The sequence below is a fragment of the Pinus tabuliformis genome, chromosome 2_2 (assembly GCF_031772625.1).
Source record: "Pinus tabuliformis cultivar Carrire ecotype Pingquan chromosome 2_2, CPIR1, whole genome shotgun sequence".
NCBI lineage: Eukaryota > Viridiplantae > Streptophyta > Pinopsida > Pinales > Pinaceae > Pinus > Pinus tabuliformis.
Genome location: NC_142300.1, coordinates 968,885,653 through 968,902,284, shown reverse-complemented (window position 1 = coordinate 968,902,284; position 16,632 = coordinate 968,885,653). Strand labels below are relative to the sequence as shown.

The following is a 16,632-nucleotide window of genomic DNA, read 5'->3' as shown; positions in this document are numbered from 1 at the left end:
AATGGCAAGAAGATCCACTCTTAAACTAAAAGGTCATTCTAAGAGTCAGTCTCCCTCAAAATCACCACCAACTTCTAGATCACATTCCAAATCTCCTAACCCAAGATCTGAAGTTGTTCAAACAACCACAAAAACTCCTAGCACACTTCCAAAGTCAGTTGGCCAAACTTCTCAAATACCTACTGAGCCTCCTGAAGTTCAGTCTTTGATCCAAAAATTGGAAGAAATTTCTATTTCTAGAGAAAAATCTGTCCAAAGTGATATATTTGAAGGAAGTGTTTCCTCATCCTTATAGTCTTCTGGTGTATTAACTAGATCCCAGAGTGAAAAACTTGGATTTAAACCTTTTGAATTCCCATTAACCACTCATCGGAGAAAAAAAATACCCTAGAAACTCATTCTTCTGCTAGTGAGATTACATCATCATCTCCCCCTCTTACTCCCTCTCTCGGTCCTACTTCTTCCTCTACCTCTTTACCTTCTTCTTATCAACCTCTCATCCCACACATTCCTCAAACACAATCATCTGGTGCAACTATAATCAATAGCACTACAGGAGCAACTTCTATAACTGCTTAATCTCCACCATCCTCCACATCTTCTACTAGTTCCTTTGCTCATAGTACTCCCAGAATGGCCCAAAGACCATGGAATAACACTGGGGTAGTACAGATGGCTCCACCATTACACCCTCTTCCCAAACACCTAGAGAGGTGGCTTCCTAAGTTTAATATTGATGATGGCCTCCCTGCAGAGGAACATCTTCACAATTTCATGTTAGCCATCAATCTGAATGGAGTCACAGAAGAAGATTGTGTTGTCAGACTTTTTCCATACACATTTGAAGGATCTGCAGGATCCTGGTATTTTTCTCTTCCTGTTGGATCAATAACAAATTGGGATATGTTTGAAGAGCAATTTTTGTTAAAATTTGGTGATGACCGAACAACTGCCACTTTGATTAATGACTTATCAAATCTTAAGACCAATCCAAATGAAAGAATCAAAGATTTTAATTCTAGATTCAACAAATTGCTGAATAAGATCCCAGACACTTCTAGACCAAGGACCGATGTACAAATTGAATGGTATATCTATGCTTTTCCTTCAAACATTTCTATGTTCGTAGATAGAGCCAACAAAACAGTATTGCTTGATAACATGAAAGAAGCTCTATCTGTGGAAAAGAGAATCCTTGCTCTTGATGAAAGAAAGCAAACCAAAAAATTTCTTTCAAGGATGAATCCAAGAAGAAATCCCCCAAAGATCCTTTTGACTTGGAAGGATTACAAAAAGTTCTAAAGACAATGTCTAATGAAATGGTAGAGATTAAAAAGCAAGTAGATGAAACCTCTAAAAAGCCCTTTCGGCCTTTCAAAAGGAATCAACCATCACAGTCACAACCACCTACCATTATACAAAATGTTGAATCTGATCAAGATGATGAAGAGGAAGAATCAGCCTTATTTGCTGAAGAATCCCAAGAAGAAGAATTAGTAGAAGCTCATGGGATTTCATCCTAACCACTTCAGAAAATGAAGAAGAAGAAGAGGCCCTACTAGTGAGTACTAGAAGTAAGGGACTTGCTGATCCATCTCCAACAAATCAAAACCAGAAATCCCCTGTTCCCAATAAGGACAAAGGTGTAATTAAGAAGTTTTCTACTCCTTCAGATTCTCTTCCAACTACTTCTAAATCTCCTTCTTCATCCAAGACTTTGATAATCTCTGATACTATGGAATATAATATTGTGGAAGACATGAAAAAGGTCAAAGCCAACATTTCTCTTTATGAGGTTAGTAAATTAAAACAACAGCATAAGCTTTTACTTAAAGAATTGAATGCAGTTCCTGCATCTCCATTACCTACTGTTGTCACTGCAAAGGCCTCAAAAGGGAAAGGAAAACCTCCTAATGTCTCTTCAAATAAGATTGACCCATCAGATGCCATTTTGATTGGAGATAGATCAAATTCCCATACTCCTCCCTTTTTATTGACTTTTGAGATTTTTAACAAGAATGTTCATAACTGTCTAGTGGATTCTGGTGCATCATCAAATGTCATGCCTTATGCGGTGTGTCTTAAATTAAATATTTCACCACAGAAATCTATTGTTCAGATTGTTCAATTAGATCGCACAAAATTCAAAGTTTTGGGAGAAATGAATTTTGTTTTAATAAGATTAGCTTCCAATTCAAAGGTTTGTCAAATAATAGATATATTAGTTGTAGACATTCCTAAATTTTATGGTCTTATTCTAAGTAGAGACTGGTCTGAAAAACTACATGGTTACTTTGCAATTGATTGGTCACACATGTGGCTTCCCTATAATGGAAAACCCAATCAAATTCGTGTCGATAGGGAAAAACACATGAAATATTCAGTTATTGATTTTGATGAGGAAAATGAACCAGTAGTATTTACAAACAATATTCTTGGAAGTTACTCTTTTGAATCTTTCTTTGGCAATTTTCAAGCACAAGAATCTCCCTTTTTAGTTGACTCTGTTTCATCTCAAATTGAAAATTTCTCCCAAATAGATTCTTCTAAGTGTATTAATATTGTAGAAAACCTTGTAAATAAGCATGATAGTTTATTTTTGACTCTTTATTTTGATGGATCAAAATCTAATGAAGGTGCAGGAGCTGGTTGCATCTTGGTTAATCCTTATGGAGAAAAAACTATGTTAGCTTGCAGATTGGAATTTGACTGTACCAATAACATTGCCGAATATGAAGCATTGGTACATGGCTTATAGAAAGCCATTAGTCTTGATATCAAATACCTTAAAGTTTTTGGTGACTCAGATATTGTTATCAAACAAGTTAGAAACAACATCCATTGTGTTTCTAGTCACCTTAAGCATTACCAATCTTTGATCCAAGACCTCATTTCTCATTTCATTGCATTCAACATAGCTCCTATCCCAAGAATACAAAATGCTAGTGCTGACCTCCTAGCAAATGTTGCTTCCAAACTCATTCCACCTGAAGATTTCAGTCTTGATAGATTTTCTATTGAATTAATTTTTTGCCCCTCCATTCCAGACAACATTACTAATTGGCGTGTGTTTAATGATGACAATGACATCTTGAGTTTTCTAACATCTGAAGGGTCTTACTTTGATCAAATTATTGATGAAGATGAGCATGACAAGCAATTGAATAAATCTTTTGAGGAAAATTCTTTACCTAAACTTGTAGTGAAATTGGAAGATTTATATGATCTGAAAGATAGGTTCAAAAAGGTAACTAATTGCAAGCTTCAAAGTTCGACTTTGAGATTTGAATTGGTTAACTTAGGATCTAATCATAAGCCTCAGAACATCAATTTAGGCCTTGGACTTTCACCAGATGAAAGATCTGCTTTCATTCATTTGTTGAAAAGATACAAGGATATATTTGCATGGAATTATGATGATCTTAAAACCTATGACACATCCATCATTCAACACACCATTCCTATGTTGCCAGATGTCAAGCCAATTCAACAAAAGCTCAGGAAGATTCACCCTAACTTGGAGGCTCAGATTAAGACTGAACTGAATAAGATTCTCAAAGCTAAAATCATTTTTCCAGTCAGACATTCCAAGTGGGTCTCAAACCTTGTGCCAGTTAGAAATAAGAATGGAGATATTCATATTTGTATAGATTTTAGAAATTTAAACAAAGCTTGTGAAAAAGATAATTTTCCTTTACCTCCAATGGAACAAATTTTACAATCTGTTGCTGGTTCTGAACTAATGTCTTTCTTAGATGGTTTTTTAGGTTACAATCAGATTATGATAGACTGAAAACCACATTCAGGACTAAGTGGGGGACTTATGCTTATCAAAAAATGCCTTTCGAACTAATTAATGCTGGAGCTACTTTCCAAAGAGCTATGGATATTGCTTTCAGAGGTTTGATCAATAAGATAGTTGTAGTGTATTTAGATGACATTACAATTTATTCTAAACAAAGGGGTAATCATTTACATGATTTAAAACAAATCTTTGAAAGATGTAGAAAATTTGGAATCTCCTTAAATCCTAAAAAGTCATTTTTTTCTCTTAACGAAGGAAAACTTCTAGGCTTTATTGTGTCTAAAGAAGGAATCTGCATAGATCCAGATAGAATCAAGGCGATATTTGAAATCCCCTTACCACACAACAAAAAATCCATGCAATCCTTCCTTGGGCAGATTAATTTTGTTAAAAGATTTGTCCCAGACTTCTCTCAAATTATACTTCCCTTACATGCTATGGTAAAAAAGAAGTTGATTTTCAAATGGGGGTTGATCAAAAGAAAAGCATTTGAGTCAATAAAACAGGAAATCATTGATGCCCCTTCGTTATCAACCCTTAATTTTTCCAAACAATTCATTCTTTATACTTTTGCTTCCAAACAATCCTATGCAATAGTTTTGACTCAACCTAATGAAACAAATTGAAGCTCCAATTTCCTTCTTTAGTTCCAATTTACAGGGAGCTGAGCTAAATTATTCAGAGGTTGAGAAGCAAGCCTTTGCAGTCTTTAAGTCCATAAAACATTTTAGGCCTTTCCTCCTGAAAGCACATACAAAAGTAATTTTTCCTTTCCCTGTAGTTAGACAATTGCTTATCTAGAAAGAATTAGGAGAGAAAAGGGCAAATTGGGTTACTGCCCTGCAAGAATATGACCTAGACATCAAACCAACTAAAATAGTAAGGGGTCAAGGTTTTTGCAGATTGATTATTGGAGCTTATGACAGTTCAACTGATGAAGATTCAGGTAATAATGTTCAAATCACAGAGGTATGCCCCATCGACACTGAATCTCAATATGCTGATTTAATTTTTTATTTAAAAAATGGTTATGCTCCATTGGAACTCAATTACAAAAAGAAAAGAGCTCTTAGACTTAAAGCTAATCAATATCAACTTGTCAATGATGTCTTGTTTAAGAGGAATTGATGTCTAAAAAATCTGAAGCAGAAAAGGTCTTGTAAGAGCTACATGATGGACCAACTAGTGGACACTATGGTGGAGACACCACTGCTCATAAAATTCTGCATGCTGGATACTATTGGCCAACTCTATTCAAGGACACTCATGCCTATGTCAGAAAATGTAAAGTTTGCCAAACTGCTTCAGGAAGACAGAAGAAACCAACCTTACCTTTGCAGCCAGTTAACATTGAGCAACCTTTTGAACAATGGGGACTAGACATAATAGGTGATATTGTTCCTAACTCTTCCAAGCAGCATAAATACATCTTGACTGCTACGGACTATTTCACCAAATGGGTGGAAGCAATACCCCTGAAGGTGGCCAATTTTGAAACATTATTGAATTTATCGATCAATTTATTGTTACCAAGTTTGGTCTTCCTTATGCCCTTATGTTTGATAATGCATCTTATTTTTCAGGAAATACTATTACTGAATTTTCTCTTAAAAGAGGTTTTAAACTCAAGTATTCTGCAAATTATTACCCTCAAGGAAACAGCTTAGCAGAGTCTACTAATAAAAACCTCATTAGAATAATCAAAAGAACAATTGACCAAAATCAAAGAAATTGGCACAAAGCTCTAGTTTTTGCTTTATGGGCTGACAAAATCACTCAAAAGGTCTCTATAGGCACTTCTTCTTTTCAATTAGTGTATGGAAAAGAAGCTATTTTACCTCCTAATCTAGTTATTCCATCACTAGCCCTAGTGCAATCCATTGAAGAAAAACCTTCTTCTGCTTTACAATTAAGAATGTCCCAAATTCTTAAGCTAGAGGAAGAAAGGGATAAAGCTAGACAAGTTCATGCCCATCATCAACAATTGGTTAAATCTTCATTTGATGCAAGTTCAGTTAATAACAAATTTTTTGAAATTGGCGATCTAGTTTTGAAATGGGACAAAGCTCATGAAGAAAAAGGCAAACACACAAAGTTCTAGAAATTATGGCTAGGCCCATTTCAGATCGTTGAAAAACTAGGCCCATCAACCTTTATCCTCCAAGATTTACAGGGAAAGAGGGATGCTCTTCCCGTTAATGGGCTAGTTTTGAAAAAATATTTTTCTTAAGGATACCTATCCTCTTGTAAATATGTAAATAATCACATGTATATACCGGTTTTGTAACTCTGGTAATGTTAGGTAATACACCTTTGTCTTCACATTGGGGTCTCTCATCATTTACATGAAATTTGACTGATTAAAGAAGAGATCTTAGAAAGAAAATTATAACATTGAAGTTTAGTATTGCATATATTACAATGTTTTGAAATCTTTATTGGTCATGAAAATGTTTTCTTGAAAAGGTAAAGGCTATTGTGAAGTTTTAACATCTTTTGGCTTCAATTGTCATCCATTACTCTTAAGGTGTGTATATACCTCCCCATCCACTCATTTTAATTTTGTTTAGAGTGTAATTAAAAAATATATAAAACTTGAAAGATAAGGGGTCTCAGCATGAGCCGACTTACCATGATCATGGGAAATTAATGATATTGACATTCTCAACACTGGTCACCAAACTAGGATAATCACTGACGGTTATATAACCATAAGACAATAGGTCTCATCACGAGTCGACTTGTTCAATATCATTATAACCTGTGAATGGCATTGTCATAATCTGGTTACAAAGCCAAGACAATGGCTTTCAAGTAAATTTTAAAACAAAATTCTAAAAGAAAATATTAAATACCTCTAAGAATATTACTATAAGTGGATGGGATACTGGTATATCTTTGGTTAAATGGTAACCCTGTCAAGGCTATGGACGCCTGCTAACAACAGTGGTTCTACTAGTGACAAAAAGGTCTATTTCAAAAGCTAAGCTTCTATAGTTCTTAACTTTATCCTTATAACTGATTAAATGACCAACAAGGGTAATAAAGATTTTCATCAATAAACAAGTTATGAGATAATTCACAAAATGATGAGTTCTTTTATTCAGAGTAATCTTTATCAATCAAAACTTCAAGTATTTTTACCTTTCTAAGACTTTTCCTAAAATAATTTAAAACTTCATTTATTTTAAACAGAGATAACTGCTTCGTTCAGTATGTCGCCAATTGTTGTACTACTCAACAACCCTCCCATTAAGGTTAATAGTAGAACTAATAAATAATGGGGATCTTTTTGATTTAGTATAAACTCCCTTAGTTTTAATAAAATAAGACTATTAATTTTATTTTTCCAAAAAATTGACTAAGTTAGAAATCTCCCTTATCGGAGCCTTCATATCGGAGCTTAGGCCCATAAGACATTCGCTAATAAGCTACCCATATGCTTTAGTTTAAAATCTATTATCTGCAGGACTTTATCGGAATATTTTAAATATTGTAACATGCCCCCATAAAATAAATTGTGATAAAATCTTCCCCGATTAAAGTTTTCAAATATTTTAAGTCTAAAAGTGATTAAGCGCTTCTTTGCGAATATAATAATAAAGGCCTGACTCCATAGGATTGCCACGTAGCATTATCGGAGCTTCTAAATATCGAAGTTTTCAATGTGAGCGTCACTCTAAATTCCTCGATATCCCAATCCTTCGATACATGACATCCTCGATACTGCACTATCCTCACATCTCTGATATTCCGATATCCTCATATCACTGATCTCCGATATTCACAAACCTCCAATGTCCGATAAACTACCCCTATTCATATCGGAACTTTCATATCGGGACTTCCAATCGGCTGCCACTCTTTCCAACCCCCGATTACTAATCTCTGATACAGAACCTCCAATATCCCTTCCTGCTTATATTTTTCAGCCGTTACATTATAATAATAAAAGGCTATCAGAGAATGAGAATATCGCATGTTTCAATGATACAACCATAAGATTTCTCCGATATAATCCTTTGATATGCTGACGTGTACGAAAGCTCATGTGAATCCACGTTTTATCATTTTATGGTCGAATGTAACGAATTTATGATTTTGAAGTTCTAAATGATTTCATTATTGTGACTCGATATCACTAGATTTTGCCCATAAAAGACATAAATTGATATGAAATTGGTTATTTTCTCCAAGGAATTCTTTAGGTAAGGAAGTCTTTGCTTCTTCTTGTGTTTTCCTTTGTAGGCTAGTCCCGATAAGCAAAGCCCCACAAAAATGTTTAGGGCAACTAAACCCAAGAAGAAACCTGTTGTTCAACAACAACCAGTCGCTCCTCCACCTGAAGCTACCGAAATGCCTACATTATTCTCAGACACAACTTGCACTCCCGATGCTGGAAGATCTTCTTGGGAAGCCATTTATAAGCTCTTTGAAGATGAAGAACCCAGGGTGACAGAGAAAACAATTACAACTGAGGATTCTGCCCCTATTTCTGAAACTACTTATAGCGATGTCGCCAATTCATTCCTGCATAGGATTGCAACCCGACCCAACATCCTGCCCTATACAGATATGGTTAAATGGGTTATCGACCATTTGAATATTGTAGAAAGGAATTTCATGACTAAGAGGAACACAATTATTGGGTCATTCACTAGCAATGATTTGAGCAAGATGTATCATCTACCATCGCCCCAGAAAAAATACAACAAACAATTTTAAAGAAATTCATGAAAGAAAATGAAGATCAGTCAGAGGTCATCAAAGGATGGAGAAGGGATCCCAACAAAAACAAGCGTGAGGATAAGGGTATGTATGCTATTGCTTCCATTGTCAGATCATTCTGTTACGTAGCTGCTATGATGTGTAGAATGTTTGGTTACCCTAATACTCATAAATTCTCAGACCAATGGGTAACCTTAATTGATGCTGCTTCAGATGGATATGTTATGGATTGGGGAACTATATTGTCTGATACTATAAGCACCCAAATCCTGAATTATAGGAAAAAACACACTTTTTTTCTGAGAACATTGTTCCCCCTTTCTATATGAGCACTTATATAATGGATGTTATATGTTTCACCTCTGATTTTACATCTATGGGATGGAAATGGACCATAGAAGACCCTACGCCTATCCATATCTATCATAACATACTCTGGGAATCCAACTACCAGCCTCATCTCTATAAAATTTGCCATGGAGTTATGCTGCCCATCCACCAAAGTGTCTTTAATGAGAGAGCTCCTAGACTTTCACCTGAAGCCAACAATGATTTATTATCAATTGGAAGATGGTTTGGAGAAGAATCCTTCACTTATATCCGGATCTTCGGCAGTCTTGCAAACCCTCATGTGTTGCCCCTTTATGTTCCCAATAAACTCCTAGCCCGAGAGATAGCCTACCAAACTATAGGGAATGGCCTTTCAAAGGTTATGAAAGATAATAAAAAGACAATGTGGCCTACCTTTCCTATTAAATGTGGTGTCTATACTCTTGACAATTTCAGGCATGTTACTGTTGGACATTGGATAAGCCAACGCTCCCCGTGTGTTTCACGACATGAACTAATCGCCTCTCATCTTTGGCGATGCGATTGTTGACTAACACCTGCAAGTTTTGGTGTAATGAGAATCGCGATTCCCAACAAGTGTTATTAGAGCGTAGGTCACAAGTTAGATACACACCCGACTCGTGTTGGGGGGGAGATTATTGGACATTGGATAAGCCAATGCTCCCCGTGTGTTTCACGACATGGACTAACCGCCTCTCGTGGATCCTTATCTCTGGCGATGCGATCATTGACTAACACCTGCAGGTTTTGGTATAACAACAATCGTGATTCCCAGCTACTCTTGAGATTGAAGGAATTCGATGTTTAAATTTCCAAACTATTCCTAATAGACATTATGATCCTAATGATACTGCCAAGAATGTCACTTTACAAGCAAAGCTTAGGCAATTCACAAATGAGCCAAACAAATTTGATGATCTATTTGAATCAATTTCTATCTATTCAGAGGTTGAGAAACTAGCAGCAACACAGTTAACTCCTAAGGAATTGATTTAGTTTAAACAGTACAGGAATAAAAGGACAACTCACTTGCCTATGGATTTATTGATGCTTCATCAACAAAATACAGAGCAGGATAGAGTTTCAACTAGTACAACATAGGTCCCTAATGTATCTCAAATAAAAGAGACAGGTACTTCTTCTTCTTCTCAGGCAGAAGAAACTCTAACAAACAAAAATCTAGATGCAATTTGGGAGCAGTTCACTAAAGAAACAAATCCTAAGAATCTGAAGACTCCATTCCAGATGAAGATTACACAGACCCCTGAAGTTACAGGGAAGACCTTGCTTACTATTGAGGCTTCTGATAAAGCTCTAGACACTGATGATTTAGAAGTCATCTTGGTATTCCCGACCTCTGAGGTCGTTTTGAAAATTGAAGAAATTCCTCCTCTTGATGTGTTTTATAGTCCAAAACATAAAGCTGTGGTTAGAAGATAGAGAAAAAGAAAGAGAATTGAACAGACCCAGGCTTAGTCCCTGGTAATGCTTCCTTTGAAGTAATTTGGAAAGATGCTCAAGCTACTACTGAGGATCTCGGAAGACTTTCACAATTTGCAGGAGCATATGCCAGTGCTACTATTGATAAAGCCTCTGAAGTACAACAACTCCTAAGGGAGAAAGATGAAAGGATTAAGTAGCTAGAACAAGGTTTTGAGAATGAAAAACAAGTAATTGCTCAACAGTGGCAAGCACAACTTGCAGAACTGCAAAAGAACTTCAATGACTTAAAGATTCAACATGAATCTGATCTAAAGAGTAGGGATACTCAAATCTAGGAACTTCAACAAAAGATAGAGCAATTAAAGGTGAATCTTGAGATAGCTGAATTCAAGAAGGAAGCAGGAGAACTAAACAATCTCCTTGCTCAACAACAGGTTGTTTTCTGTCATAAATTAGCCACTATCCATGACTTATGTCAATCAAGCAATTCATTAGTGAATCAATTGTCCGATCTGAGGACATACTATAGGGAAGTTGAGGAGAAGATTTTAGATTATATAGACTGGCAAGATAGTACTGAGGGGAGATCAACTGATCTCCCTAAAATTGAAGAATCACAGAAAGAGATTGTTTTCCAAGAGTGGGAAATAAAACTCAAGCATGCAAAAATGGAAATCTTCAATGCCAGGGATATTTCAAACAATCTCACTGAATCAATCAGTGACAGTTTATTACAGGCCAACCTGATTTCAGACTGCCCTGAGGATACTTTGCCCGATGTGAAATTGTTAACCAAAACATGGTAGGAATCATCGAAGAAGAAGGCTGATAAAATCAAGAATATGTCAAAGGTTGACTTGGAATGCCATTGACATTTCTTAATTAAACCGCATAGTCAGTGGCTAATGCTGAGGTGTCTCTCCAACACGACCACTCATCTGCTTCCAACACTTAGCAATGCGTTATTCACTGCACAGATGTGCATACAACCTCATCATCCACTTGAATTAAAGCCAATGACAGATATATGTGAACTTCAACAGCGTATGGGAGAGCAACCTTCATCTCAGCCATAATCAAGTTGTTACAACTGCAATCTATTATTATCTTTTTACTTTATTTTAAGTGTGGTTTGTTGAAACCACTCCAGTCTTTTATGGTACTTTTCTATATTTGTATTTTCATTAGAAACTATAAATCCCCTTCATTGCTATGAAGAAGGGGTTCTGAATTTTGGCAAGAAATCTTTTGGTTTGCACTATTGTAACTTGAAGTGATCTTAATAGAAAGCGGAACTGTTACTGTTTCAGTTATGAGAAAAGTCAACATATATCGGGTACTACTATCTGTGTATTAGTACTGTGTTTATGAGATTGAATGGTTATTTTAATTGTGTTTATCATATATGTTTTTGCAAGCAATTAAGCATTTATCACTATTGATGTGTTTGATTGAAATCTTTTAAGTATATGCATGAACAACGATATCTTATATGTGCAATGAGTTTAATCAACTAATTTAATTAACTATTTAATTAAATTAGTTATCTTCATTCGTTTTAACCTCATAAAGGACTTGATGATCTATATTGTCATGTTAAATGTGAGATCTTTCTAAAGTCACATATATAGAGAAAGCTTTCTCGGGATAGATATTTTAAGTCTATTTATTCTTATTTCTTAGTTTCATTCACATCATTAGCCCCACACTTATATATCTCATCCATTTTTATATCTTTTATTAAGGGAAATTGGTCCCATAATCCCAGTCAGAGCCACCATTCCAAACAGAAAAGGAGCTACCTTAAGTTCCCGACCGGGTGGTTTTCCCTGATGTTGAGGCAGAGAATTTCGAGCCTTCAATACCTAGTTAGATGGGATGTAGTCCACTACATTGTCCACCCCCCACAGTGTGGGGGGTGGAGGTGAAGCCTCCTAACCTAGGGTGGCAAGGGGGGAAATTCATGTCAACAAATCATGAGATTAACCAAGTTGTAAGAGGTGTTTCCCATATACTCTAAGGGGCCTAGTCCTATTGTTGAAACTCGAGGCCCGCAGACTTCAATTCTATCTCTTGTAGGTAAAGTGCATCCTCAACTCGTGTAGGGACACTTGTAGGTTTCTAGTGTGGGTATTAAAGCCCCCTTGAAGAATGACCTCGTCGAGAGTGGAGTAATGGGAGATGTCAACATAAAATTTGAGGTGAGGGTCCCTTTCAAGCTCCCTATGAAGTGCAAAGTGTGAAGAGGTTGGGGAGAAATAATATATAGCGATGCTATTGTCTTGAAGTAGGGAGCGCTCCAATGGATCTGAACTTACAAGAACCTAGCATGCTCATCAGAGGCCACCAAAGTAACTTGACTCTGGATGGAGTCATTATGAGACATGCAACCCCACATGAGCCACTAATACTATTGGACTTTGTTTCTTGTTGACGAGGCCATGCCCAACAAATACCAATGGATCTATGGCGATGTTTGCATGGGGCTATCTCTTTGAGTAAAAGAATGCAGTGGGACTCAACCACATCGCAAAGTGTGCTCAGTGAAGACCAAAACCCTCTATTACAATTCTAGTAGCCAATGGATATGGTGAATGAAGCCCCCCTAATTTGCCCCCCCACCTCAACGAGTTTTTCATATAGAGCACGAATTGGAATGTCCTGGAGGTGGGGGATGGGTCCCAAATGATGGCTTTAGATCTTGGATAACAACCCACTTTCCTTCTTTCCTTGCTATTATGACCCGATCCATAGGTTGCTTGAGCTCCACATGTTTGGCCTTGGTGATGTCAGCGTTAAGGAAGATCCAGTGAGGGAGGTAAGCTGATCATCTCTTTGCTTGAAGGGCTTTGAGAATATCTCTTGATGTCCAAAAATAGAGGAAAAGTGTGGATTTGGTAGCCATCCAAACATGCTTGATATTGATGTCTCTTAGGTCTAATATGTCATGAAGGAAAGAGGTGCCAATCTATAGGGGTCTTGATGGGGTCACCGTGGTGGGGGGTAGCCCACGTATGTAGAGGCTAAGTTCCTGGGTCTAGCAAAGGTATTCATTCAACTCTACTTGTATTACCTCCTCAACCTCAGTGAGTTGCGGGGGGGGGGGTTCTTTTTGGACCATTTGAACCCAAGAGTTACGGGTTTTCTTTTGCATTTCCTTTTCATGCTTAAACAAGGGCTACTATTATTTCATCTCTTCTCGTTGATTTTTTGATGTTCAAGATTTCAGATCAGAGAGTGGGGGAATTCATAAGTGGGTTTGTATGTTTTCCTAGTGTTTCATTTCATAAAACAACTTTTTGAGATTAATTACCTCAGAGTGGAGCTCATTGTTTTCAGTTTCAAGGAATTTCATCCTTTGTATTAGGGTTTTGACCTGAGATGTCTAGTATGAGAAACGTGACTCCATGGAAATATGTGTGGGCCTATAATTTTTTTTTGGTAACCAAGAGGAATTGACAACTGGGTCAGTCTCGTACTCGTGCGACACAGGGTCGATTGTGGTCACTACCACTATACCTGTTGGGGCTTACGAGTCATGAGTGGGGGATTGAACCTTGGATCTCTTAGTTTGCACGATTTCACATTACTTTGATCACCAATTGAGCTGCCCTTCTGGGACTCCGTGGGCCTATAAATTGGTTCTATATGATTTTGCAATTATTGAGGAACTCAAATTGTTCTATGTTATGTTATGTACTAGTTTTTATCTGTGTTTTCCTGAACTGTTTGCCATTGGAGATATGGAGGTGGGTTGGTATTGGGGATATGCCTATTGATGGGGATAGTTGTAGGGAGACGAATGGGGAATGTGTGGAAGGGAGTGGATAAAGGGGAATTGGAAGGTGGTGAAGGGAGGTGTTGATGGAGAGGGGGAAGGTGAGGCTTTTTGGGTAAAGTCAACATTGGTGGTTTTCATACTATAGTTCTTGAATACGACCACAATACCATGAACCTCCTCTTCATGAATAGTGACCACTTGCTCATGATTGGTTGCTCCATGATCTTGCTTGGGTAGACCCCCATAATCCTGCTTGGGTTGCTTGCTCCACAAACCTGCTCAGAATATAGTGAACCCCACAAACCCCCACAATCCTACTTGGGTTGCTCCACGAACATATACAAAATACAAATGAACACCACAATCTTGCTTGTTATCCAAGCTCCATGATCTTGCTCAATTTCTTGCTCCACAATCATACTTAGAATATAGATGAACTCCACAATCCTGCTTGTGATCCAAGCTCCATGATATTGCTCCAAGGCCCTAGCTTATGGTCTACTTGATGGCCCTAGCTTGAGATCTTTCTCTTGGGCCTGTTACCTATCCAACTAGCAACATCATTAACGTCCTGGCAAACCTGCTGGTAGGGCACACACAAGGCAGAGACCCACTGTCATCTTGGCCCAAGCCCCCGATGTTTAGACCCAACAACCTCCTAAATGGTCAAGGGAGGAGTCTGAAGTTGAAACCTCAATCAACTCCAAATATGACTGGTGCCTTAGATGCAGTCAAAGTGAGGTCGTGGTGTAAACTTCCAGAACTCTCTAGTTGTTTATGATATAACTATGCAGAAGAAAACTAAACAATGGATTAAGAAACACCAAATGACAGAAAGTATACTGTGTGACCAGTTGATTTTGGCGTATAAAAATTATCCTAACCAAATATGCAGCCAAACCTATGTTTGGGCTGCTGGTTGCTGGTTTAGGATTTACATGTCAAAACAACTTGCTGTCCTGTAAAATCAAATTGTAAGTGTACATAAAAAACAGGGAAAACAACCTATTATGCCCAAAATGGTTACCCAGAGAGTGCCTACACACTCCTAGATTTGTGATCTAGGGGTGAGGAAGTAAATGATGCTAAATAAGCCCTTAGAACTCACTTAACAACCTGTAATAACAGAAAAAAGTTAATTTCTGGCAAGTTGATTTTTTTTTTTTTTTTTGTTAATATTGGGAATATATCCCCTTAGACAAAGTGCCTATATGACTTCTAGATTTAGGATATGATTAAATTATAGCTAGAAATGTAAAAATTCAAATCTAAAATGTGAAATTAACAAATATAAAGCACTAAAGTCATGAAATAAGACTTCAAAAATGTACTTACCTGTTTGGGAACATGAAGTCTGGTTTTTTGTAGCAGATTTACACAGGTAACTAGATACAAGTGTGAAATATACCCACATAAACCATGTATCTATCCTTGGACTAGACTCTAACAATAAATTCAATTTCTCCAAAAAGGTTGGACTTGCTAGTAAAATAAGATCAATTAAAGATCAACAAGTAAATAAATCCTAAACTAATGCTAAAAAGTAAAAAGTTTTAAAGTTTTTTGTAAATAATTGTGGTTGTTGAATTGATACCTTGTGCCCAACTTACCTCACCTTTGTTGGGGTGTGAAACTTGCACTTTCTTAAGTCAATCTTGTATGTGATCAAGGGAGTGGGTTTAGTCTCCTGGAAGAGAGTTTGCCCCCACTTTTGACTTCAAAAAATGTTCGAACCCAACTCGGAGACGCTCTTTTGGTGTGGCGTCTTTGGTCTTCAAATTGGGTGTGTGATAAATATGAACCCCACATGATTTGAAGCTCCCCTTCAGAATAGTCCATTCACTTGGAGTGATCCACTTGCAAAACATAACAACCAAGTGGGGTTTCCCCCTAGCTTGCCCTCTCCAAGTGACTAAGCAGCCCCTCGATTGCTCATCTTGTTAACTGCTGTGTAGTTTTACTTATTATTGAGTTTATTAGATTGTATTTACAACAACAATATGATCAAGAAAAAAGATACAAATAAATGAACATAAGAAAATATGGACAAGGGTTTGCAAATAGTGAGCTATTTTATTAAAATGATGGCACTAATCTCATATGACAACAAGTGTTACACGAGGGGAGGTAGCTTTTTATTGAACAATTCTTAACAACTAAATAATCACTAGTTGAATTTCTCTTTAAGATAATATTTTACCAGTGATCCACAAGTTAGAGACTTAGTAAATTTCTCATAAAATATTACATTACAATTCATTATTTGCCCACTAAGGGGTTGAATTGAGTCAAATTTCCCAATTTGATCCGCAAATCCTTTTTCTAATGGCCCTTTATAGTCAACCATGAAGAATAGTACAAGATAATAGCTCAACATTCCATTAGTTGCCCTTGGAATTGTTACCCACCATTTTGTGGGTAATATCCCTAGGAGAAAATTTTTCTCCAAGATGGTCCTCAGCCGACAGTCAGTAGCCCCTTGCAGCCACTAGCTAGCTCATTGTGCCTTTTCTTCGCCACCTGA

The 16,632-nt window shown here is 37.0% G+C and overlaps 1 protein-coding gene across 1 annotated transcript in view; it reads left to right on the top strand.

The window, feature by feature from the left end:
• Nucleotides 1-16,632, top strand: part of LOC149196457 (uncharacterized) — a 108,830-nt gene that overhangs the window by 47,636 nt on the left and 44,562 nt on the right. The window lies entirely within an intron of this gene.